The sequence below is a fragment of the Canis lupus genome, chromosome 14 (genome assembly GCF_003254725.2).
Source record: "Canis lupus dingo isolate Sandy chromosome 14, ASM325472v2, whole genome shotgun sequence".
Classification (NCBI taxonomy): domain Eukaryota; kingdom Metazoa; phylum Chordata; class Mammalia; order Carnivora; family Canidae; genus Canis; species Canis lupus.
In genome coordinates, this window is record NC_064256.1 from 38,846,530 (window position 1) to 38,870,053 (window position 23,524).

At 42.2% G+C, this 23,524-nt stretch overlaps 1 long non-coding RNA gene across 5 annotated transcripts; it reads right to left on the reverse strand.

The window, feature by feature from the left end:
- Nucleotides 1-4,517: 4,517 nt before the first annotated feature.
- Nucleotides 4,518-21,018, reverse strand: LOC112670597 (uncharacterized). 5 transcript variants are annotated; one of them, XR_003143057.3, is made up of 5 exons: nucleotides 20,737-21,018; nucleotides 18,331-18,424; nucleotides 10,074-10,489; nucleotides 8,155-8,396; nucleotides 4,518-6,029 (listed from the first exon to the last, which is right to left on the reverse strand). It is a non-coding gene; the product is annotated as an uncharacterized LOC112670597 (long non-coding RNA). The 5 variants fall into 5 exon arrangements; XR_004804590.2 differs by lacking the exon at nucleotides 10,074-10,489 and adding an exon at nucleotides 14,446-14,497 and having other exon boundaries at nucleotides 5,587-6,029; nucleotides 20,737-21,012; XR_004804591.2 differs by lacking the exon at nucleotides 10,074-10,489 and having other exon boundaries at nucleotides 5,587-6,029; nucleotides 18,257-18,424; nucleotides 20,737-21,013.
- Nucleotides 21,019-23,524: the final 2,506 nt, after the last annotated feature.

Consider the following 23,524-nt stretch of genomic DNA (forward strand, 5'->3'; position numbering starts at 1 on the left):
GACTCTCTCTCTCCCTCTGCCCCTCCCCTCCACACGCTTCCTCTCTCTAAATAAATAAATAAAGACTTTTTTTTTTAAAGGATAATGTAACAGTTTTGTTTTTTAATGTCAATACTTAAAACATGCCAGAAGTTATGTCCCCTGTAACTGTTCCAATTTGGGACAAAACCATTCAGATGCCAACCTAACAGTGTGACAAAGGTACACAAGTTTCAAAAATCTTTCAGAGGAGACACAAGCACAAGAGTTTGAGAAGCCCTGTTAAATCCACCGCCCTGCATGCTTTTTAAACAGGAGCTCCTTTTCCTACACAGCCCTTATCTATAATCTTCAGAAGGTACTGCAGGAAGCCACCCTTAACATAGTGGCCCAGGCCTCTGCCTCCTGCCCTGCGGTGGCAGGTATGCGCTTCTCAAGAACATCTGTTCATTCTTTCACTTAATCAATGTTACTTGAGTGGGTACTTGGTTCAAAAACCTGTGCCGGGCCCTCGGGAAATAACCTCTGGAATGACATTCAATGTTAAATATTTGGGAAGGCAGGTCATTTTTCCAAAAATTGAATTCTACTCTTAATTAAAATGGCTTCTTGGTTCTCTTGCCGGGACCCTGAAAAGGGGAACAAAAAGCCAATTTATAAGGAGGTCCATGTCAGAAAATACCTCCTTATTACTTAACTGGTGAGGAAAAAAACCATATGCACAAACTCAAGTAAGACAAGCTACGGGTAATATCAATATTCCAGATCTGTCGCTCAGTGCCCCCGGACTTTGCAAATGCCCTGAAGATTATGTGTATATGGAGTTCTGATCCGGAGATGATTTACCTGCCGCAGTCTGACCAGCTCTGTTGAACAGAGTCGGCTGTATTTTTGGGGGCTTAGAAGATGACATGAATATTGCCCATATTTATCACGGAGAGGAGACACAGAGTTGCAAGCTGCGTTTCTGAGATGGGAGGGCTCAGTCTTGTTTGTGTGCTGTTCTCCGACATACATGTTAAAGCTTCTTGCAAAGAGATATTTTTACTCTCTGTCATGTACTTAAATCCACCTGCCTTCCTTAACCTACACACACTAATTTGCACACTAGTGCACACTTCAGTGTGCTTCTTGCATGCGACTCTTTCTTTTTTGATTGTTTCAAGAAAAAAAAAATCCCTGGGGATGAAAACTCATCATTCCTTCTTGAACAACATGCGAAGCCTAACTCCTCTGGGGGGTAGATTTGTGGGATGCAGTCTGCAATCTAGTTTTTTGCCTCTTTGTGTTTTATTTTGTTTTGTTTTCAGCAGTCAAAGAGCCTGTCCTTTCACAGTGACTACTTAAAGTATCAAAAAGAGATCGGGTCCAGTGGTCTTAGAAGCTGACTCTAGGCATCAGACAACCTGAGGATTTCTGTTTGTTCCCTTTATTTACTCACTCGTGCAACAAATATTTATTGACTATCTATAATATTCAGAGCCCTGGGCAAGCAGTAGGCAGAAGTATCTGTATTCCATAGATTCAAAGCCATGCATTTTTCAACATCTATATTGTCTCTGAATTTGGGCTGTTGCCATGGCAATGCTTTTTTCTCAGTGTCACCCAAAGCAACTCCATGTGCTATGACCAGTGGCCTCTTAGATTTCCTTTTCTTTTTTTTTTTAATTTAAATTCAATTAGCCAATATACAGTACATTATTAGTTTCAGATAGAGTTTTCAATAATTCATCAGTTGTGGGACACCTAGGTGGCTCAGTGGATAAGCATTTGTCTTCGGCTCCTAGAGTCCCAGGATCGAGTCCCATATCGGGCTCCCTGCATGAAGCCTGCTTCTCCCTCTGCCTATGTCTCTGCCTCTGTCTCTCTGTGTCTCTCATGAATAAATAAATAAAATCTTTTAAAAAATAATTCATCAGTTGCATATAATACCCAGTGCTTACCACATCACACAGTTACCCCATCCCCCTACCCACCTCCCCTTCAGCAACCCTCAGTTTGTTTCCCAGAGTTAAGAGTCTCTTATGGTTTGTCTCCCTGTCTAATTTCTTCCCATTTGCCTTTCCCTCCCTTTCCCTATGATCCTCTACACTGTTATATTCCATGTATAAGTGAAACCATACAGTAATTGTCTTTCTCCAATTGACTTATTTCACTCAACATAATACTCTACAGTTCCATCCACGTTGATGTAAATGGTAGGTGTTCATCTTTTATGATGACTAATATTCCATTATATATGTATGTATACATGGTACATCTTCTTTATCCATTCATCTGTTGAAGGACATCATGGCTCCTTTCATAGTTTGGCTACTATGGACACTGCTGCTATGAACATTGGGGTACAGGTGCCCTTCGGATCACTACATCTGTGTCTTTGGGGTAAACACCCAGTAGTGCAATTGCTGGGTCATAGGGTAGCTCTGTTTTCAACTTCTTGAGGAACCTCCATACTATTTAGGCCTCTTAAATTTGGTAGGTACTACTTGTCCATGTCTTCGCTTTCAGAGAAAGGGGGATATTCAAAATAAGATAAAACTCCAAAATTGTGAGAGTTTCCACCTACCAACCGAAGAAGAAGAAGAAGAAGGAGAAGAAAGAGGAGGAGGAGGAGGAGGAGGAGGAGGAGGAGAACAAAAAGTAGTACTAGTAGTAGTCTTGGAGCTTGTGTGATTTGAAGATGATCTGTGTGTTTCATTTACTCACACTCTCCCTGGCCTTAGAAATAGATCATAACTGAGCGTGAATTATCTGTTGTTATCCTGTGGTTCTTAAATTCACAAATGACTTTTTTATTGCCGTAGAGTGAGCATGCGTGTCTCTGTGTAGTGCCCTCCACCAGGAAACTTATTTGAAACTTGACTTTTGATCCATTGTTGAAGCCATAATTTGAGGAGATTGTTTCTATAATATTTGGCAGAAATTAGTTAGAAGTATTATTATTTTTTTTAGTTAGAATTATTTTTAATGAAGCAAAAAATGATTTTTGTTACTTTTTTAAGGTTTTATTTATTTATTCATGAGAGACACAGAGAGAGAGGCAGAGACATAGGCAGAGGAGGAAGCAGGCTCCCTGCAGGGAGCCTGATGCAGAACTTGATCCCAGGACCCTGGGATCACACCCTGAGCCCAAGGCAGATGCTCAACTACTGAGCCACCCAGGCATCCCTTTTTCATTTAAGCATTTACGGAGTCTTTGGCAAGGGCCTGACACCACAAAGCACTGTTAGGGGACAGAAACAAACGGGGTATCACTTTTGCCTTCCCAGGACTTAGTCTAAAGGAAAAGGCAAATTGGTAAACTATGAATGGTCACATAAGATAGGATGAAATGAGTCCTGTAACCAAGCCCCACGGATGCCTACATGAGACCTGTATCATTCCACAGCATTACATTGACATTTAAACATAACAAAACAGAGGTTGTTCCATTTTCTCTGAAATGCGGCTCCATCAGAAAAGAAGACCCCAGGGGGAGCTCAGGACAATGTCCCAAGGCAACCCTTCCTCGGTTGATACAGAGACAATTCCCTTCCATGGGAGAGGCGAGGTGGGGGGGGTGGTATGAGGGGGTGTGGAGAATGGCAAGGACTGCTTATTTTAGAAACTTCATAGTCAGCCAAATTTTCTGTGCCTCCTAGAACTGCTGTCACTGCTTTCTATCCCATGATAGGTCATCTCAGTGATGAGTTGATGTCCTTCCTCTCATCCCAAGAACCATGTCCCCTTCCTTTTCAGCTCAGGCTCAGCTTCATCCCTTGTTGGGAGTCTCCCTCCCAACACTCTTGATTGCTTTCAGAATCATTCACTTTTGATCTCCTCATACAACACCATCTTCCCCTTCCTTGAACTACAAGCTCCTCCAGGCAGGAACCGAGACGGTGTGGCGCAAAGCAGACCCTACAAATAAATGTGTCTGTATCCAGGTGGAAAGAAAGGAAGTGAAAGAAGGGTAGACAACCTTTCTTCTTGCATATGTGGGTTTATTAACGTGAGGAAAGTTTGGGATGGCCACAAGCAGGAAATGGTACCTTAGACAGAGGAGAAAGTTCCCCTCTGGGCTTCCCGTCCTAAGAGTATCTGGAAGCAGTGCATCTCAACCTAATCTTTTGCCCCAGCACATGTGACCATTGATTTTCACACAAATGACAAATGGTTGGGGACCTGGTCAACTTACCTGGAATCCCCAGAGGGTTGACTTTCGAGTCACTTTTCTCTCTGTCCCAGTGTGCAAGTCATTAAAGGTGAAGTTATGGAAAAGATAATATTGAATCCACTCTCACTGATGGGGGGAAAGGCCAGTCACTTGCGAATTTTGCTGTTTTTTTGTTAGTAACGAATTTCTTGAGACAACTGGTTTGTAGACTCCCAGCACCACTGGCAGCCCCCTACACAGCACACTTTCTACTGCTCTTACCTTCCACTCCCTGTCCCCCACCCCAAGCCAGACACAGAAATTAGAACCCAAAGCAGCAGGAGCATCCAAAATGGTATCCAGCTTTCTTCTTTTAACTCATAAAATACCGATAAACCTGTCAACAAAAGGTTCAGATTTATTGATATTACCTGTTTAAAAAGGAGATCACCCATTCTAAATATGTTCATCTTATTGAAAAACAAGACACACAAAACCCTTTATTTCTAATATGCTCAGGTTTAGGCTGCCTGATTTGTACACCATCTGATCCTTTAATAATTCTGGGGAAATGAACTGGCTCATAGCCCTTCACCAGTGATGTGGAGATGCTCACGTTACAGTCTCATTTTCCCACCCTTTCCAGCCACAGGCTCCCTTACCCACATACCACAGAGTGGTGGTCACTAGATACATCAGATTGCCAGAGTTAGCGAGTGAAAGTATACAAGACCTGGCTAACTTCAAGTTTCTTTTTTTTTTATTTTTTATTTTTCTTAACTTCAAGTTTCAATTAAACAACAAATACCTTGTTAGGATGTGTATGCCTTATGCAATTTTGGGACTCACGCATACAAAAAATTATTTGTTGCTTATCTGAAATCTGAATTGACTTGAGCATTTGTATTTTATCTGGCAATCTTATCACCAGACACCATTGCTTGGGATTCACCATGCACCTTTATAGCCACCATTTCTTCTGAGTAAAGGGATTTGAAGTAGTTAAGTACCTGTAATGGTAGCACCTCAAGCATTGGGCAGTTTATCAAAGGAGAAAGATGTGGGGACTTCCTAGCATCTCAGAAATCCCATATGAGCACAGATCCAACTTGCCTGTGACAAAGAAGCCAGCCATAGTAATAAAGGAGAAGAGAGGTGGTGGGCAAGGATCAAAGGAGGGGAAGAGCATCATTCGGTGAGCACAGCAGACACAATGAACCGGGATACCCTGGTATCATACCAGAAGACTCAACTCTTCCTTCCTGAGTCTCCAGGGAAGTAGAGAACATGACCCAGTTCAGTGCTTTGGAAACCATAATATTCAGACAGAAGAACCCAACTGATTTTCAGCTTTCTTCCTTTTGCATCTTGGCTCAGGACTTCGATACAAGTTCTCATAAAGGCTTGGCACGTATCTATAGGTAGGAAATGGTTAGAGATACCTTGATAAGCTCAAAGAAACAGTTAAATCTGAGTGTGGATCATTTAATCATAGTATCTGGAATATATAAACATGGCACATATTATCTCCACCCCCCCCTCCCTTTTTGTGGCCTCAAAATTTGATCCAAGTCTGGGAGTTAAAAAGTCCCATTTTGTGTAATCAGGTTCTGGTTGAACATGATTGCTGAATTATTTTAAATTGAAGACACATGTCTGGAGGCTGAGCTGTATGTATTATTTCAGGATGGTGTCCATTAGGTCTTATCCACAGGGGCTATCTTCAACTTTTGCCACATTCAATGCATTCTTTATACATCAGTATTTGCAAAATGGTGAATCATATACAAGGGAAAATTGGAGGGAATATGGTACTCGTTAAAGGGTGATTTTTTGAAATTATCTTGAATGCATTATTCAGACCCGTTTCCAGTCTCCCCCGCTAAGGGTCCCAGTGCTGGTTGGAAATTTTCTGCGGGAGGAAAAAAAAGAATATTTTAAAGACAATAACAACGCATAAATAAACAAAACCATGCAGTTGTGCAAGACCCTTTTGCAAGGCTACATCTTTGGAAACTTTACAACTGAATCAACATTTACTTTAACTCCTTGTCAGCCCCAAACACTTGAAGTATCTTAATTGCAGACCTAAATCGTTGCCGCTGCCATGGGCTTCTCCCTTTGAATATATGTGTCCCTGAACCGAGGGTTTTCAGACTTGACTTCACAAGGGCAGACAGTTGATTTTGTAAATTGTTGCATCATGTCAAGAGCTCCTGAAGGACTGGAGGGTCTCTGGTTCACCGTGAGTTGTTGAGGGGCCAAGGGAAACCCTAAGGCTAAACAGTCCCGTGGCCGATTGCACCAAACATCATTCCCCCCCAGAGATGTCCTCCATGCCAGCAGCTGGGCCATCTGCTGGGTGGTGGTTGGTTTTAGCTGATTTAGTGAGGTATTTCCGCAGCAGAGGACTCACTCATTCAAAGTGTACAGTCAATGATGAGTACATTTACAGAGTTGCGCAACCATCACCACAACCTAATTTTAGAACAATTCCATCATCCCAGAAGAAACCTTGTGTCCATTTGCAGTAGATCCTCATTCCCACGGCCAGTCTTTAGCAATCAGTAAGCTCCTTTCTGTTTCTACAGATTTGCCTTTTCTGGATATTTCGTAAAAAAAGGAACCATCTAAATATGTGTGGGTTTTTGTTTTTTTGCTCTGGCTTCTCTCACTCGGCATAACTTTTTGAGGCTCATCCATGTTGTAGTATGTATCAGTACTTCATTTTTATTGCCAAAAAAATATTCCATCATATAGATATACCAGATCTTTGTTCACCCAGTCATCAGTTGGCAGACATTTCTTTGGGTTGCTTCTACTTTCAGGTCACTATGAAAAATGCAACTGTGAATGTCTATGTAAAAAAGGGTATTTTAAAATGAATTTGAGGGATGCCTGAGTGGCTCAGCGGTTGAGCATCTGCCTTCGGCTCAGGTCATGATCCTGGTGTCCGGGATCAAGTCTCACATTGAGCTCCCTGCGGGGAGCCTGCTTCTCCCTCTGCCTAGGTCTCTGCCTCTCTCTCTGTGTGTCTCTCATGAATAATACATAAAATCTTAAAAAAAAAACATAAAATGCATTTGAAACAAATAAAATAAAATGGATTTGAATGATTGTTAGTGTCATCCACAGTAAACTATAAATTGGATTTACTCTATGCTTTTGTTCAAGTGGCCTGTCAGAACATTCCAGAATCAAGTAGGCTCCTGAGTACTTTAAGACATTTTTTTATCAGAGTGAAAACCTTAGTGATTTCAGGACATGAAGTAGTTAAGAAAAAGGGAGGATGTTTAGAAATTTTGGGACTAAAAGCCACCTTTAGGATGGCCTCAGCTCCTTCTGTGCCAGGCATGACCAGGCTTTTGAAGAGCTCAGATCCACAAATACCAGTCGCACAGCCCTTCCTTCTGGCAGCTTCAGCACATGCTGCCTGATTCTGAACGTCCTGCTGCCTTAAATAATGTGGAGGCTACTCAGGGAGAAGTGAAGTTGGAAGTGGCAGGGAGGTGAACAGGTCATAACACGGGAACAGAGTTGTCAGGCTTTGTTTATTTTCATGCCTTCTAAGACTTCAGCAACTGATAGGAGACGCTGGCAATCCTGTCATCGAGGAATGAGCATTGTACACAATGGGGAAGCAGCTATATCGAAAAGTGCCCTTGCACGTTGCTCCCAAATCACCCATGTAGAGCCGTGAAAGACCCATGTCATGCGAAATCCCTTCCCAAGAGTCATCATGAGAGCAAGCATATAAAAAGCCAAATGGTTTCTAGAATGTGGTACTGATCAAAGTCAAGCCCAGCATTCTTGTCCTGGCAAGTCACTAACCTTCTCTGTGGCCTTGGCCAGGTCACTAACCTCTCCTGGCCCTGGTTTTCTCATTGCAAAGTGAACAAGTTGACATCCTGATTCTTGCCCATGGTTTTTTTTCTATTCAATATACTGTTTCTCTGGCGACTTTGAAAATTTAGACTTTTGGAACCCACATTTAAAAAGCGAAACCAGTATTATCATCCTGTTAGCAATCAACTTACTGATGTCAAGAGACACGATCTGGAACACCAACTGGTGAATAATTAGCATTTGGAACACAATTTTTTTGAATGCCACACAGCGTCCCAGTGGCACTCCAATACTATTTGCAGATAGGAAAATTGTTGTTGATTTTTCAACATATTCTCTTGCAAGTCGTTTAGCTTCTTTTGTGTCAGAGTTGGGAATTAAACCAACATTTTAGGGCTTCCAGACCTTTATTGTATCAATTAATCCGGATTGCCTGGAAGCAAAGAAAATAATCATTCAAAGGCCTGTGTAAAATAATCCACCATTAGAAAAAAAACTCTGACTCACTGGCCCCCAAAAATGCACTTTTCCCTCTTGTTTTTGTTTTTCAGTTTAGGTTCTTATTGGGGTGGTGAGATCCTGCTGGAGAAAGGGGTTGGAGGGGGTTACATTTGACAATAGGTGGTAAGACTCTATTCTCCCAAGAAGAAAGAATGCTCCCCGCTGAGAAGAATGCCAGCCAATCTTTTACCCCTTCTTCCTTGGTTGTCTATGTCCCTCTCTCACCCAGGAAGCAATGTGACATCTGCCCAGCCCCTCAGACACACAGCCAGCTGTAGAAGGTTGACACTGCTTTCATTAGGACTTTCAAGTACATCTCTTAATGGGAGGCAGCAGGCTCTGTCCACCCCTTCATGGCAAGGATCGGCAATGGGGCCTGGAGGGTCTCCCGTCCTTTCAACTCCTCCATACACAGCATTCCAGAGCCCTGGCATTCTGATTATTCTTCAAAGCCAGTGACCAGCCCAGTAGTGAAAGAAATCTGGGGACAGATGGTATGAAATTGAAATCACATCATCACTAGCCTCTCCCAAATGCTGGCCTGTTACTTTGGCGAAGCTCCACAAAGCTCTGTGGCACTCATGCTGATCTGATGGAGGCCTGTGTCTTGAATGTGGATGCCTGAACATCAGGGCTGATAGAGAGGGGGCACATTAAAGAGGAAATTGCATTAATGTCGTGTGGTCCCTCCATGGAAATCAGAACCACATGTGCATTTGAAGAAGTCCACATGCCACCAGACAAATGAAGAGGTCTCTTTCCACTTACAGACCCATCTGTTGTAGAAGAACAATCCCATATCACTGAGAAAGCCATTCTGTGTTGGAAAGGGAGCCCAGTCCTTGAGATAAAGATGACTATAAAGGTTTGTTTTGTTTTTGTTTCCTGACTTTCATCTTTGAATTTAGCTGAAAGGTAAACTCATAAGGCCATCTAAGGCCACATGCACCGCTCCTTGAGGAGATCCCAACCTTCTCGTTTGATTGCTGTGGTTGGAATAGCAAATCATCAGGGGAGTGGAACAAAGTGAGAGGAAGAGGAAGGGCCCCTGGGGACGCTGGAGATTCACAGAGAAGCCTTCCTGGTGCTGGTCCCACTCCTTGCAATCGCTAAACTTTCATAAATGCCCCCAACAGTGTATGGAAGCTATCAGGATGCTTTGGTTGGTAGCGGCTCCTAGCCTGATGGTATTAGTTTATTTTTATGGTGAAGAAATACACTTCCTCCTCTCTTAAATATTGCAAAAACAGTATGAATATTGTATAAGACTATAAACGTAAAAGATTTTAAACGGCATATTACATTTCTTCGAGTTCTTACTCAAAAAAGCAAATGTAATTATTAAAGAGATTAATATCTTTTTCTACCCTGTTGTCATCCCAAAAGGAGGGAGAAAAGCAGGGAATTTGAGGTTTGATGGTTTGTATTTAAAAATCCCTGCCTCTCCACCTATTTCTTAGATGATTAAAAAGAGTCTGAATTTTAGCATCCTTATTTATAAAAATCAGCATAGTGACAATAATAATAATTATTATTATGGCAACTTTAATGATTATTATGAAAATGAAATGCTTTCTAAATGGTAAAGTCCTAATTGAAAGTTACTTACTATTATCCCTAAAAGGATAAAAACTCAGTAAATTCACCGAAGCATCTGGAAAAGTTTTGTCTTTCGTACAGGCTTGTCATTAGTGTGAGATGCAGAGAAAAACTCTGAAAATACCAAGATGAGAAGTGAGCTAGTTTGAACAACTTCCTTGTCTGCAGCTCTCCTTCCGATCATGTCTCCAGGACTTCCTCGCTCCTTGAGCATACTTCTGTATGCTTCATAAACGGGACAATATTGCTGTCAAAGCACTCAAAGTCATGTCAGAGAAAATCCTCCCACCATCTTGCATCTCTTCCAACACCCTTTCCTTGGAGATCAGACGCATTTTCCTGGCAAGATGTTCATTATTCAGATGTTGCTTTGCAATTTCCTTCAACTTCTGCTCTCCTGCAGGTTAGTTCGGGATACAGGGAAAACTTTGAAGAATGAGAAATCAGAGTCAATTGTGGACAAACTTCTGGAATAGTACCCGCAAAAATAGGCTTTGACAATATCATCTTCGTCATGGTTGATTGTAAGTGATTCATCACTTTATCACTCCTTTGTTATTGTAAAAAAAAAAAAAATACTGGAGTCCTGAGTTTCTAAATTAATAAAACCCCTCATCGACGACACACTCTTCCTTTAATAACTTATTCCAGACACAGACCCATTGAATGAACATGCACTGATCATATGCTTAAATGGATCACAGTACAGCATGGAATTATCCATGCCTCTGTAAGTCGGGAGTACGTTGAGGTTTTCTTTGGTTAATTCATGGGGAGAAAGTAGGAAGGATGGGACAGGGGACAAGCAGTTATGATGCTAAACAGAAAAGGGATCTGAGTTTGGACAAAAGGAGCCTGAGATGGCATGCTATTTAAAGGACTCTAGCTTTCTAAGGTTACATGCTGCCAAAAATCCGTATGAAAATTACAGTCTTTGGATCGAATTGGGCATCATATGGATAAAATAATGAGATACTCTTAAAATCTTTCATTTTCATCTGGATATTATAGAGACAAGCAGTTGTTTCTGCAACCCTGCAAGCTAAGCATTTTGAAGCTTTTCTGAAGGGGGCTGGTCAGGGAAACTTTTGAAATTTTGATAAAGATCCCTCTTCTAAGACAAAAACAAATACCAAACTTCGCTCGACAGAGGCCACAGGCATTTCATGAATTGCCTGGATTTCGTATTGCAGTTACCCGAGGCACCTCTGTACCTCCTGAATTTACTCCCTTCTTAGCTACTTTTCACATAAATTATGGACATGATAACAATGGAGGCTCTCCTGACGAAAAAAGCCACGTGTCATAAAGAAGCCTGTGATATTATTTATGTAAGCAACAGTATTGATGATTACTAAGGTCATATGCGATAAATAGTAACTTTTTGTTTCCAAAGCTTTTTCAGCCCTGAATACACAGCAGATGACAAACACATCACCCTTTTGTTACCTTCTAAATATTATCAGTTTAATACAAAATAAATCTATTTTCTGGAAATGATTCCCCAATTCTTTGCTGTCCAGAAATTCTTTACGTCTATCCATCTGTTTATTTAACTGCCAGTCACCACTGTAACAAACTCCTTCAGAGAGAAGAAACAGGTAAAATCAGCTTGGGAGAAAAATCCTAGTTAGAGAAATCCCAGATAAAGAAAAGAGCTAACACATATAGTAACTCCTTTCTGTAGCAAATGATTCTGGACTAAATCTCTTCCATAACAAACAAATTGTCCATCCAAATGAAACCTGAGTTTTATTTTTAAAGTATAGTGTTCTATTATTTTTGAATAATGATAGGAGGTGCAATGTGCCAGCATTTCTTCCCCATTTTATTGAGAATTAAGATATATCAAAACTCTTTTATAACATACATCAAAAGCACATAAAGATCTTTTAAATTTGATGAAAGGTTCTCAAATAAATCAACTTTTTGAAAGACGTTATCTTATTCTGAAGCAAATAGTTGCATAAATTCATACTCTTTCTTATTAACAATTTTTAAAAGTATTTCTTAGAATAAAAAATTGAAAGCCTCTCCCAGCCAATTTAAATGTCGAAAATTAATTTCAAACAACCAAAAATTATATATATAAAAAAAGGCATTCTTTGGTTTTCATTTTCACCAAGCAAATTATGGTGTTGAAAATACCCGGGTCAAGGAATTTCCTCATGCCACAAAGCCTCTTGTGTTATTTACCAAAGAACCAAAAAAGAAAATAATTACATATGGGCAGGTTATATAGGTGAGAATATTGTTTAATTGTTTAAATGGAGTCTCCAAGGTGGCTGCTTTATATAAGAAAAGAGCCCACAAACATAAATTTTATAAGTGGACTGCTCTGCGTTTGTAGAGGGAATGTTTCCCTTTCAGAATTACAGATACATAAAAATCATGCGTCTCCGCTGGTGAAACCAGTAAACGTTCATGTGTTCTGTAAAAACTTAAATGCTAGAGGCCAATACTCACAAAATTTAATGATCTTTCTGCTAATAAAAGCCAACTTCTTAAAAAAAAATAAAGGTAAGGAGAAGAAACAAAACATATACATTCCAAGTGCAGTATTTCCAAATTTCGTAGAAAGGGGTGTGTGAAATCACCTATTTTATGTTTTTAGTTTGTTTATGTTTATTAAAATCAATTCTATTCATAGAAATCAATGGATGTGTGAAATAAATACTGATGTGTCTGGGTCATCTTGTCAGGCCTTGCTTTGAAGGTAACCAGCTCTTGTTGAAAAAAAAAATGACAATCAGGTAAAATAAGAATGAGGTTGGTTTTATAAAGCAAAACAAATAAAGAAAAGAGGTGGGGAGGACAAAACCTCATAACAACCCACTTTCTTTTATATATGTTTGCCATTAAATTCAGGGATTTTATGCCCTGGGTGCATGATGTTTATCATGGACCCCTTACCGATGTGTTGTATGTTAAGTTTCTCTTTCATTATTTGGAACTCAGCATGTCTCTCTTAAAATCAAATATTCCACTGGGTGGGAGGATTCCCTGGCTGGCCCACGTAATTCAGAATAACCCACAATGTAGCTTGCTCTATGTCGAGTAGTGTTCACATGGCTATCAGGTGAAACACTTCCTATAGAAAAACTCATTCTCCATCTCATCACCGGGTATCAGTCCTACTACCATGGGGACCACAGGAGTGGCTGGGAATGAGAGGGAAAAGAGAGACACGGTGGTTAATCCTGATGACCATGGATGCCTCAATTCTCTAGGATTATTTAAAAAGATAAAATCGTGACTCTTCTAAGAATATAAAAAGAACTTGTGTCAAAGTTTTTTTTTTTAACTCATTAGTTAATGAGGGGACATAAGATGTTTTGCCATGGGGTCAAAATTCAAGGAATCTCACATATATGGGCAATAAGGCATACTGAGATAAGTGTACATAGAATGGCAAAAGGGTCTATCCATACAGACAGCAATGATCAACTATTCCACTAGACACGAGTAATTTGCACATCTATAGATAAGAGTCATTTTCATTATTGTTAGTTTTCTACAACTTGCAGAATTATAAAAAAGCTGGAAAACAAGGAAAAACAGAGATAAATGCATGGATGCATCAGAAAGGACAGTCAGTAACTTCTCTTTCATCTGCCACAAAGTGTTTCATGATTTTTCCTGACGCTGTGTGTAACAACGGAGTCCTTCCAGGTCAGTCATATCCCTGATACTGTGAATTGGGGGGAAAAAATGCTGAATTCCAGAGAGCAATTCCCCCTCACCGTCTACTAATAAAGTCCATAGCAGGGCTGCCCAATAGAAATATAGTGCAAGCCACAAATGCAGCCGCATATGTCATTTTAAATTTGCTGGTAGCCACTAAAGGGAAGGGCCACCCAACGTCACATTTAAAAAAGAAAAAGAGCCAGTTACAATTAACTTTAGTTAAAATATTTACTAAATGTATGCAATCATATCATTTCAACATGTAACATATAAAAGAATTAATAAGGTAATCTGTATTCTTTTTTTTTCCTTGCGATTACAAACTTTCAAAAGCCAGTGTATATTTTACACTTACAGCCCATCTTAATTCCAAGTAGCCACATTTCAAATGCTTTACTAGCCACATGTGGCCAGTGGCGACCAGAGAGGGCGGGTCTGTATAAATAAAAAATTCATGAGCTAGCTAGTTTTGCATTTTTCAAAATAGTAATTAAAACATTTAGGTCTATGTCGGCCCTTTCTGTCTCCATACCATTATTTTTAAGGTAGTCAGGTTCTCTGATTGCCTCATTTTGGAATGAGGCATGATCGATGCCCAGGGAAACTCTAATTTGAAGCGGTTGCCTAGTGTGGCCCTGCGAATTTTCTCATTAGCAGCCTGCACTGTTGTCTTTTCCCGGGGAGACCATACTCACCCCTGTGATGTGAGAGCGAGAGAGCGATGAGCACATGGGGACACAGCGATAACTGTAATAATAAACATAATATTGCTTTGCCTGTCACCTGAGTATGACAGCGCCTGTCAAAAAAATTAACTTTTTTATTTTCATCTCCCCCTTGTGAGGTGAAGAGAGGAGGGACATTTCTCATAATCCCTCTTTCACTGAAGAAAGACAAGACACACTTTGCTCCTGTGCAAGAGTGTAGCTAAGGTGTATCCCCACATCACATCTTGTATATTGTAGAGAGACCTCCACTGGACACAGACAGATCCCATTCAGAGTTCTCCCTCTCGAAGGCACCTCAGCACCTCATGGGCACCACAGCATCCTTGAGGCGGCTGCAGGACGGTGTCAGGGCCAGGTGGCTGGGAGCAAGAGGGAAATGGAAGGGGGGGGGCCTGCTTCTCTGTGGAGCCAGAGCAGGGATGGTGTGGGGAACCTCCCTCTTTAAACCGACATGTTCCAAATCTCTATATTTACTGACTGCTTTTTACTGGGGCTCCCCCCCCCCCATGGATTTCTGAGAAAAGAATGAAAGTCCCAGGGTCAGACAACCCACTGGGATCCCTCATAAAAAACTTTATTTCAGATCGTTCTGGAGTAACATTGGAATTCTTCCTTTCCTAGCATAGTCTAGTGTTTTATAGAATCTGAGCCAGGAGACTAAGCCACGGGGCTGTGTGTGTGTGTGTGTGAGAGAGAGAGAGAGAGAGAGAAAGGCAGAGACAGAGTCAGAGACAGAGATAGAGCAAAGGAGAGACTGAGAGAGAGAGAAAAGCCAAAGGCGACTGTCCTGAAACCCCAGACTTTTTCCCCTTCCCCATTTTCTTAGGATCCAAGGAACTAAAATCAGTGCCCAGTGGCCTATGGATTGCCTTTCAATCCCTCCCCCTCGGCCCATACCCTTTCTTGAACTTTCAGAAGAGCATGCAAGTCCTTCTGCCCCCCAACCGTCCAGTGAAGCATTTGGACTCTGGTGGCTGCCATTTGCAATCGTCACCTCCCACCCACGAGAGTGGCACCTTTGCCACCCGGGTGACAGTCATCCCATTCAACCACCAGTGTCCGTCTGTATTTAACATTAGCTGCTTAATAGTAACCTATTGAAGCTCTAGCCCTATAATGTTGGAGTAAGGAGGGGCATCGTTCAGAAGGGACGACATGTGCTGAATTCAAGAAGGGGGCTATTGCCTTCCTACTATAAACAGAAATGATTATAAAACCAGAACCCAGAAAGGTCTCCTCACCCTTCATTCTGGCGTGAGGGGGTTTCGTTTCTCTGCAAGGCCTTCTTTGAGTGCTGGCTTCTCCAGGTTTTCGCCGCATTCCAGGGAGGGAGATAGAAACCAAAGCAAACAAAGTGCCCCCAAAGGACCCTCTCCTCCCTCCAGAAAGCTTCTATTTTTAATTCTCTGCAGCTTTTAAAACAGTTGAATGGGGAGGTTTCAACAGTCTGTGGTGGAAGAGAATTCCTGCTTTCTCTAAGGACGCCCACTTTAGATAATCCCAGCTGGCCATGGGACCCAAGGGCCCGGGCTGGGCCAACGGGTTTTCTTGGCAGTTCCTTTTCAGCACACTCTGTCATCACAAAGTAACTTGTAACAACTGTGTTTTCGTCTCCACAAAGAAGTAGAAAGCGTGTTTGGAGCTGCTTGCTAACTGCATGCAAAGCCTATCTACTTTCCCCTGAGCTCTGATGCTACAAACACCTTTCACCAGTCTAGTGCCTGGTACTTCATGTGGGCACTTGACTTTCAACTGAGGATCCATAGGCTCTTTGTGGGATTTCTCATCTGCCCCACATCTAGGCCGCAAGGTGTGTGGCAAAAGGCAAGCCCATCTTTGCCATGTGGGGAAACATGGCAGACACATGGGACATGGCAAGTGGTTTCCCCCAAGCATGGACAGAGGGATGTTAGCAGCAAAAGTTAACATTCCTTGCGAGGCTCTGTCTGGTTCAGGGCCTCAGGGCCACGCATTACAGGGTGCCATCCACTAGGATCCGATGAGCACTGTTGTCCAGCCGCTGGGATACCCAGTCAGCAGACGTTTCTTGCACCCCGATTCCCAACAGTCTGTGCTGTGGCCACACTGGTCCGAGGTGGGAGCAGCACTGGGCAGCCCTGAGCATAGGGACCAGGGGAAGAGCAGAATTTCTTGGGCTGTCCTTCTGTTAGCCCAGGCTGCCTCGCTTCAGCTGTCTCTATCTGCAGGGCCCCCTTTCAAAAAGACATATTTAAGGCAATTGGCCATAGAAAGTACTAGACCCAAATAACCTCTCAGGGTTCCTAAGGACAGGCCTTGCAGGGTGGAAGGAAGCGCCAAATTAGCTGCGGGTGTGAAGGTGATGAGAAGGGCTTCAGCCGAGTGGAGAGTTAGACAGCCCGGATTTCAAAGTTCTCTCTGCCTCCTAATGTTACAGCCATTAAACCAAGAATTTAAATCCTCTGCCAAAATGCTCTTTCCTAATACAGATTTCTTACTTGGCAAAATACTGCTTATAAATGTCTCCTCCTCTTCCCTCCAGCTTTCAGAGCTCAACTAAAGCCCATTTTATATTAAATAAGGAACAAAGCAGTAGAGACCGAGAGAACTAATGTGCCTGGCCCATCCCCTGCCCGTTGTTTCATCTCAGCTCTGAATCCAGTGAAGCCCTATTAGTAATTCAGCCATGAACTTGCTGCATAAACTGGGGGAGATCTGGAGCATATGTTTTCAATTCATTTACACTTGACTCCTCAAAACAGGCTGCCTTTTTTAAAAGAGCTATTTGATGTTTAAGGAATTATTTCCACCTTTTAAAATAAACCTTCCAGAGTCTTTCTCCGTCCACAACGGGAAGCTGAAAGGATGCTAAAAGAATAGGGACTCAAGCACAGTAAGGTTCAGGGACGGTTCAAGACTCAGAGCCATGAATTTAGAGAGGGTTCAAAAGTTGGCAAAGTGAACCCTCTCATCCCTGCCCACAAATAATAAATAACAATCACAACAAGGAAGAGGAGAAAGGGGAAAGCCACTGGAAAGCCATAAGTTATCCTGTCTTCAGCCTTACAGCTCTCTCCAATAAAGCAGGAGTTCTTCAGAGGACTTCAGTTGTGCTGCCTGCAGGGAGCTGCGCCTGTGTCTTCTGTCGTAAATTACCTTGCCCGGGATAAGCTTTCCTCCAGGTCCAACAGACAAGCAGCTCTGCAAGACCCATCACCCAGCTCGGGGCTTCTTAAATTATCCTTCATCTGGTTGTGACATCTGAAAAGCTAGAGGGAGAACGATCACCCCCAATCTGACCTTCCCATACCGCTAGGGCTTTCTTTCTTATAAAGGACTCCACCACAAGAAATAGACACAGCAGCATCCTATTTGCAAACAGAAATAGAGCTTTCCATCCACACGATGTTTTCAAACTTGTCCACGCTAAACTAAGGATTTTTTTTTTTTCTTTTTCATTGAGCTGTGACCCTCGGTCCTTTTCCCAACTGACATAGCCATCCCGACGCTTCAAATCATGAAGCAAGGAAGTGAGGCAGGGCTGGAGGGAGATTTCAGTTTCCCTTCATTTGCACTTTGCAGTCAACAACCTGGCTGCAGCTTCCCAGCTGTATTCAGATGACTGTGCGCAGACAGCCATGTGCCCACAAACATGTGAGGACCTAGACTTTTTGAGTAAATGGCAGCAGCGCCTTGAAATGTGATCAAGCCTTGGGAACAGGTACCAGGCCAAGAGAAATAACTCTTATCCATAAACAGTTCCATAGTAAATCAAAAAGCCTTTTCTTCCATATGTCACCTGACATGTTTAATTTGTCTGCTTTGACAGGACTGTGGCAAGCAGAGCTGACCGTTGGTGAAATTAGAACGGACCTTTGTGAAGAAGGGCAGGCCATCAGGCGTGGAAGGGCACGGTGAAGGGTGGGCATCTTAGAAAAGCTAGTGGGCTCGCCCCGTGTGATGGAGCCTGAAAGAAGGGAACAAAGATTTCAGGCATTACAGGTTTGAAACACATTCAGCCAATGGGCAGACACAGTAACGGTCCTATCATTCAAGAAATTACTTTTTTCTCTCCCGTGCTTCTGCCTAAAATTCTACCTTTATCATAAAAGCTAGGAGATAACATAGATCCATTCATTTTCATTTCAGCTTTTTACCTCTGGAACACAAGATTTACACCAGAGACGCAAAAATGTACTCTTCCCAATGTCTGCACCTCTTGAACAAGGGGGAGCCAGTGGATTTGTTAGTATCAGGTTAGCTAACATTGGATCTGGTCATACAATTTGTTGTGAAAGGACAACAAAAGGAAGAGCTCTTTATCTGGAGAAGGAACACACCTTGAACTGGCCAACAAAATGGCCTGTGAATACCTACACTTTATTTATTTAGGAAGAAGGGATCCTGGGGACCAGCTATGAAGCCAGACGCTCCCTTCCCTAAACTAGCCAGGACACCCTCATCGCCATGGTATCAAAGAAGACATTATCTTCATTTCTGAATCTCTGTGGAAAGCAGACCATTTAATCCTTCCCTGCGAAGTAGGAATCATCTATGCTCAGCTTTGCAGATGAGTAAATAGAGACCTGGACAGAGATCAAGTCATTACCCCAAAGCAACCTAGTGCCAAGAACTGCATTCAACTTGCCATCGGTGATATACATATACCTTAACTCTTTATTTTTGCCCATTTCCTCCTTTCTATTTTAATATCAGGGAAGTATGATCCACATCCATAAAAGTGCATAAATAGTCAGTTCCACAATCCAGCATCTGGATCAAGAAACAGATCATTTCTGACTCCCAAGCCTCCCTGGTGCCCTCCTTCATTACTTGCCCCCGTCAACAATTATACTCCATTTCCCGGTTCGTACCAGGGGTGCAGGGTGGGGGATACCATATTTGGTTATGAGCACGTGCTTTGGAAGCAGCCCGCCTGGGCTGGAATCCTGCCATAGCTTTGACAAGTTGCTTCACTTCTCTGTCTCAGTTTTCTCAACTTTAAAATGGGGTTGTTCACAGAACCGCCTCACAAGGTCATGGTGAAGATTAAATGCTAGTACCTCCAAAGAGCTGAGATCAAGGTAAATAGAAAAGCTCGGGGCAAACTTTGAGGACGTACCAGCTACTATTATTGCTGCAACATTTGCTCCCCCCTCTCAGAGACTGTCCATGGGAGACTGAGAATATCCGATATCAGGACAAGGGAGAGGAAGACAGATTCCAAGCAAGCATGTGCTGAATGTCAACAGAAGAAATAAACCCATCTCTAGGTTGGGGAGAGGATTAGAGCCGAACAGGGTGAGGACGAGCTAAACTAGACAGCTTTCCAGTTGCCCAGATTCAAGTTGTCTGAGTAAAACTATTATTTGAAACAATATGCTGTGTATCTGTGCAAATGCACACACCAAAGAGAAACAGGTACACATGTTGTTTTAGATCATCCATGAGCTTTCTGTGACTCTCACAGTCTAGATTTCAATGGATACTTTTAAATTTCCCGCAGCAGAAAGAAATGGGCATGGCATTTCAACCCAATTCACAGTGTAATTCCTGACATAACTTTTTAAGTGAAATAGATTCAGGCATTTTTCCATGGCACATTTTTTCTTTTTCTTTTTCTTTTTTTTTTTTTTCGCCACTTGCAATTATTTTTACCCATTAAAGTTAGAACTTCTCAAACTTCTCTGCAGTGTAAATCAAAAGTAAATAGATTGTTTGAAGCATAGGTTCTGAGAAACCAGAAGCCTCAGGAAAACAAAAACACAAGATTGAGAACTTGCCATGCAAATTTCCTTTCTTTTTTTTTTTTTTTCCCAGCCCAAAGGGAGGCATTTACTGCAACATCTACAGATTTAATGAAATACTTAACCAAGTTATCAAAGTTAAAAAAGAAAAGATAGAGAATGGTACAAACATATGTCAAGTAATACTAAAAATGACAAGCATATAATAGCAATTTGAATGAGTTGACTACAATAAAGCATTAGCACAGTTTAGGTTTCCAACAAATGTGACAAAGATTGAGGCCTGATACATTGATTTGTGCAGTGAAGACCAAGTTCAGGAAAACTCAAAATAAATTAGGAAAGAATCATGCCTGATTCCTCTCCATCCCTGATCCACCCCTGCATCCTCACCCTCCCTCTCTTGCCTCTGGTTTTCCTTTTCATATTTGATTGTGAGATAAGCAGACCAGAGATAACTACTAAACTCTAACACTGTGCACTTTCCAGTTCTGATAGATCTTTTCAAGATCTTACAGACAATGTTACTTACAGAGCTTTTCAACAGCGTGGCCATGTGGCCGGCCAGGCCCTCTGTCGAAAAGGAACAGAACGCTTCCTTGTGGGTGGCTGACTGGAGCTGGAACAGTACATGATGTTCAAGATAAGAAAACGGAAGTTCCGAGCACTGAGCTTGTGTGGTTTAACCAAATGAGGTAAAAGAAGAAATGGAAGGACAGTGAGAAGCTGCCTTATATGCAGCCTCATGTCAGAGCCGGTGCGGGGATTTGGAGTCGGGCAGCAGCTCTCCCAGTCAGGGTGGGATGGCCTCATCCCTGCTCCTTTGCGCTGCAAAGATAAAAATATGAGATGAAGCAGCTTTGTTACCTTTTAGGGATATTGTAAATACCAAAGAGATCATTGTAAAGTGAGTTTTAATGCCCTTGAACTTGCTTGGGAAGATAAAGTAAATTGAATTTATAAATTCTAGTCCAGCTGCTGAAGACTGTGTCCACCCATTTCCAAAACCGGGGATTACTGGTTGATCCCTTAGATTCCTCCAAAGCTTTCAGCAATTGCACTCACTCTGAGCAGGATGCTGGCCACCATCACGGCCACTGCAATTGGCCTCCAGACTTTGACCCGAGCTGACCCAAAGGTGGACCGCATGACCAACTTGCCATCCAGAAGAAGCCCATATTACCACCACCTTCTTCTGAACCTTGGGTTCCTCATCTGTAAAATGAGGATGATAAATAAGATTTTTGGTTCCTGCTGCATGGGGGTATTTCTGCTCCACCTGCTGTAACCTACAGGCAAGCAGGGTAATAGACCTGGCCATAGCTAGCTCTGTGACCCTTAGCAGGTCGCTTCACTCTCTGGCTGTCCATGTCCTCATCTGTAAAACAGGAAGAAGGTGAATTCAATGGCATATGAGTCTTGTTTTAACTTGGCTTCTCTCATTTTGACACATTTTTTGGTCTCTCTCTTGTTCGTGGACTTCTGACAGGAGCTAGTGATGCCCCTGGCTTCATCCTCAGCTCTTCTCCATGGATACAACTTAGATTCTCCCCTTATAGGTCAAGAGGCTCACATCAACTCAGGTCCCACCAGTCTGGCTAGAGCTCACCTCGGCCTGATCATCCCTCATCAGGGGAAGGGGAGGTGGGGGTATGAACTGACCCCCATCAGGAAGCCATTGCTAAATAAACAAAATTGGCTTCTTTCTCCTCAGCCCCTAGACTCTCCTCCTTGACTCACCCCTTATGCTATCTTCTGGGATGGTGCTTTTTGTTTTTTTCAGGTATTCTTCTCAGTAAAACATTTTTTAGCACAAACACCAATACAGATTAGATTTATACAGTATATATATCTAATGCCCTGCTGCTACGTTTTGTGCATTCTGAAAACACAAAAGCAGTTCCCAAGAGTCCAAGAGCAGGTCCCCCGGCCTGAATGAGCCCCTGTTCTCAGCACAAGAGCATCACCCAAAGTCAGGTCAGCTCTGGGCAAGTGATCTGTGTCATCAAGCAGGGCCCATGCTCAGTAGGGTCCCTTGCTTGGTTAAATCAGGTATGTCACCAACTTGAAATTCTTAAAATTTTCATCCTTAAACTCATGAGGTCCAATGGGGCAAAGGGGCATGCATGTGAACAGAGGAGATATGCACAACATAGGTGTCCCTCATCCCTTGCTCCCCTATTCACATATAGCTTTGGCAATGCCTCTCGGGCACAGCATTCTGGCGGCCCCAGCATGTGTTGGAGTTTAACGAGACTCAAACTGAGTACAAGGTAAGCGTGTTATGGAAGCCATCTGCTTCCAGAGTGTGATAGAATGTGCACGTTTCAAGACGTGAAATAAAAACAATTGAGTTAGTTTTGTGAAGTGTTTCCACTGTTCTGGTAAGAATTAAATTCATATGCATGTACGCAGTACGAAAAACAAATTGCATAATTTCAGTGATTTTGCAGACAAGTTAAGTGCTCTTCCATCCCCATTTAAAATTGGCACTCCACGATATAAAGATGAATGGTATAATTCATGCTAATAATTTAAAATTTTAATTTTTGTTTACTTAAAATGACCATCCGACAGCAAATAAAAAAGACCATGGCAAGTTAAGAAAAGACCGTGACAAGTTAAGAAAAGAAACTTTTTTCTATTTTGTGCCTCTAATGCCCTTTCTTTTGTGCTCTTTGAACAAGAAGACTCACCATCTTAAGCTGCAACCAACTTTGCCTCCAGTCCCCTGCCCCATGTCCAAATGTCCAACCTATCTCCATCTAGGGTGAGTTCACCCTACTTCCTTCTCTCACTGGAAGAAGGAGAAGATTCTGCTTCCGTTTCACCCCAGGAAGAGATCTGTCTTTCCAAGACCATGGTTAATACATTCAGTTGTTTCATGCTTCATATTTCATTCATTCAACAAATATTTGTGTGTTTATACAGTTAAAATAATGACCTGTCAAGTATCTGCCCAAGAGAGTAAGTACTTCGTCCACCCTGTTTCTGACACAGCAGAGAATTCCTGCTGAAACGGAAAGATCTCAGTTCAGAAGAATACTGCTAGGAAACTTGGGGACTGAGCCTAGGTGAGCCACCCCTCAACGTTCTTCACCCACATTCAGGAGCTAATGATTTCCAGAGGTGGCCACTGCAAGGAATTCACAGGAACACGGGTCACTGTGTCAAGGATCATGTCAAGAAGAGAAGGTCACCAGTTCCAAATATTTCAGAGGTGAAAAGGTCATTCTTATAAATACCGTATCCTTCACATTCAGCACACCACGGTACATGCTTTGTCACAGTTTGGTGGGCCACCAGGTGTCACCGACAGA